This window comes from Myotis daubentonii, chromosome Y (genome assembly GCF_963259705.1).
Source record: "Myotis daubentonii chromosome Y, mMyoDau2.1, whole genome shotgun sequence".
NCBI lineage: Eukaryota > Metazoa > Chordata > Mammalia > Chiroptera > Vespertilionidae > Myotis > Myotis daubentonii.
This window is the reverse complement of record NC_081862.1, coordinates 10,579,380-10,582,967: the sequence shown is the minus strand read 5'-3', so window position 1 is coordinate 10,582,967 and position 3,588 is coordinate 10,579,380.

The following is a 3,588-nucleotide window of genomic DNA, read 5'->3' as shown; positions in this document are numbered from 1 at the left end:
CCACTGACATCACTTGATAAGTCGTCTAGACAAACAATCAGCAGAGAAATAGCAATCCTAAATGACTCACTAGATCAGATGTACTTAATTGACATCTTCAGAACACTTCACAGCAAAGTTGTGGAATATACATTCTACTCAAGTGCTCATGGGACAGATTCAAACATAGACCACATATTGGGTCAAAAGAAAAGTCTCCCCAAATTCAAGAAGATTGAAATCATAAAAAGCATCTTTTCAGACCACGATGGCATAATATTAGAAATAAAGTACATTACAAACAACTCAAAATACTCAAACACTGGAAGCTGAATAGCATTTTATTAAATATTGATTTGGTGAACAATGAGATCAGCGAAGAAATTAAAAACATTCTGGAAACTAATGACAATGAAAACACAACAATCCAAATCCTATGAGACACAATGAAAGCAGTCATGAGAGGGAAGTTTATAGCTCTACAGGCCTACCTCAAAAAACAAGAAAAAATGGTAGTAAATCATCTAAATCTACTACTCAAAAAATTAGAACGAGAGAAACAAGAAAACCCCAGAGTGAGCAGAAGGAAGGAGATAATAAAGATTACAGCAGAAATAAATGACATAGATTCCAAAAAAACTATACAGGAAATCAATGTTCCCAAGAGCTGGTTCTTTGAAAGGATAAAGAAGATTGATGAACCTATAGCCAGACTCACCAAGAAGCAAAGAGAGAGGGCCCAAATAAACAAAATCAAAAACGATAGAGGCGAAGTAACAACAGACCCCACAGAAATACGAATGATTGTTAATGTTATGCCCAGATTTCAAGATCCCCCAAGACAGACCACCAGGGAGCCGAGTCCAATGCAAAAGCAAAGAGTCCTTTTATTCAAGCCCGGGCTTGGTCCCCCTCCGCCTCCATTACTGGATGTGAGGGAGACCCGAGTCCCAAGGGAACAAAGAATTTATAGGGCTTGGGGTAGGGGGTGGGTGCACACTCTGACTACTGATTTGGCCGATTCTGGTTGGTTGAGTGAGGGCCAGGGGCTAGTGACGCAAGGGCAGGGTGCAGCTAGGGTCTGGTTACACAAAGACAGGGGAGTGGCTAGCATACTCTTGGCCTTGGGCTAGTTTCCGCCACTTTCCCATGGGCTGAGACAAGGGCAGGCTGAGTAACTGATACATTCTGTGGCTTTTTCAGGGAGAGGAGTTAGAGACACAGCTATCAGTTCTGTTTGGCCCTTCATTCCCCCCTTGTCTTGGAACTTCCGGCTCAATCATGAGATGGACTGAACTATCAACTGGATTACATTTATGTACTTCTTGACAAATTGGACTAGTCTGTTAATAATGCAAGGGCTGGAAGTCAACAGCATCAGGAGGATTATAAGGGGTTTGCGGAGGTCCGCTGTCTTCTTGAGGGTGTGTCTGGTTAGAGGTCACCTTCCACTCAGGCTCCCTGCTGTCCTGGGCACAGAAGGTGATGGGCTGATGACCTGGCAGAGACAAACTATTACAAATGGTTTGGTGGAAGGGAAAGAAGCTTTAACAACTTCTATTGAAATAGGATTTTTCTTCTTAAAATTCCTCTATGGCTATCAAATGCCAAATCAAGACTAATTTATCTACTGTATTCAATTTGGCCTGATGTTTGCATAAACACAACAAGAATGGTAACTGATTATCTTTGCTGGAATTTCATGATTGAATCTTAATGTGCCCCATAGGGCCAGGAAGCCAAGCCATCCAGCTGCCATCAGGCCTGCCTGCAGTATCTGCTGCATTAGGTGAATTCCTCACCTGTAGCAACTCCACCTGAGCCCACGCTCTAGGCTTTACGGCCCATCTCAGTAGCCCTCCTACTCGTTGCGGCCCAGAGTGTGTGGGGGTTCCACAGGGATGCAGAGGTGCCCTTATTGCTTCCCTTCTACTCTTACCAACCTCCAGTGATGGTAGGGCATGGGCCTGACGCTCCAGCGCCAGCCATCTTCAGGGCTTCCAAGTAGGATACCAGGCTTTCTCAGTGGCACTCTTATTGGCTTCAAGTCTTCAGAGTTCAGACAGGTTTCTTTAAAACATGATACTCCAGTCAAAGTTTCCAGTTAATAAAATCACTATTGAAAACCGGTCTTATTGATTGCATGCAAAGACATGTATTGCCATGACTTTTTTTTAGCATTGTCAAATTTCAGAGGAATTATATAAGGAGAAAAACATTCTGATCTGCTCTAAGATCTTCTGATTTTTCTCATTAGTCCTTTTTCATGGACTTTTCAGAGTTATAACAAAACAGTAACTGCTGGATTTCTTTTATCAGTAACATTTTTTAAGAATAAACGTCAAAAATGCAAGACGTAAGTTTTTTATCATTTGAATTCAGTAAGCTTCAAGGTCCCAAGTTCCCAGTGGTTCTGGAAAACCACAGCTGAGGCTGGCAAACAGGTTTGGCCCAGCCCTTGATTTTAAAACGACCATAATGCTTAAAGGAGTAGTTTGAGTCTGTCCCTTAGGGTCTGTCCAGTGAGTCCACAAAATCAAACAAAAGAACACAGACACCAAACAAACAAAGACACCTAAGAACAGCCTTCCGACCCCGCGGAACAAAAACTGAAAAAAAGCCAGATGGGGCTTTTACACCCCGCCAGATGGGGGCTTTTACACCCCGCCAGATGGAGGTTCAAGGTGTCCCTTGACTCCTCCTGCCCAAGATCCGCCTGTGCGTCCACTTAGATCTTATCAGGGCCAGATTGCAGAAGCGAGCTTGCATAGGACAGAACAGAAAACACACAGACACTTACCGCGGTCAGTAAGACTCTCCGGATCGGTGTCCCTCGTGAGTCTTGGGGGTTCGGGACGAGCCCCCAAATGTTATGCCCAGGTTTCAAGATCCCCCAAGACAGACCATCAGGGAGCCCAGTCCAATGCAAAAGCAAAGAGTCCTTTTATTCAAGCCCGGGCTTGGTCCCACTCCGCCTCCATTACTGGATGCGAGAGAGAGCCCCGAGTCCCAAGGGAACAAAGAATTTATAGGGCTTGGGGTAGGGGGTGGGTGCACACTCTGACCACTGATTTGGCTGATTCTGGTTGGTTGAGTGAGGGCCGGGGGCTAGTGACGCAAGCGTAGGGTGCAGCTAGGGTTTGGTTACACAAAGACAGGGGGGTGGCTAACATACTTTTGGCCCTGGGCTAGTTTCGCTCGCTTTCCCATTGGCTGAGATAAGGGCAGGCTGAGTAACTGATACATTCTGTGGCTTTTTCAGGGAGAGGAGTTAGAGACACAGCTATCAGTTCAGTTCTGTCCCTTCAGTAAAAAAATACTATGGACAGCTCTACTCCAACAAACTAGATTACCTGGAGGAAATGGACAAATTCCTAGAAAAATACATCATTCCAAAACTAAATCAGGAAGAATCTAAAAATCTCAATAGGCCAATAACTATGGAAGAAATTGAAGCAGTCATCAAACAGCTTCCAGCAAACAAAAGCCCAGGACCAGACGGCTTCACAGGGGAGTTTTACCAAACATTCAAGGAACAACTAAAACCTATCCTCCTCGGAATACTACAAAAAATCCAAGAGGAAGGACCACTTCCAAGCTCATTCTATG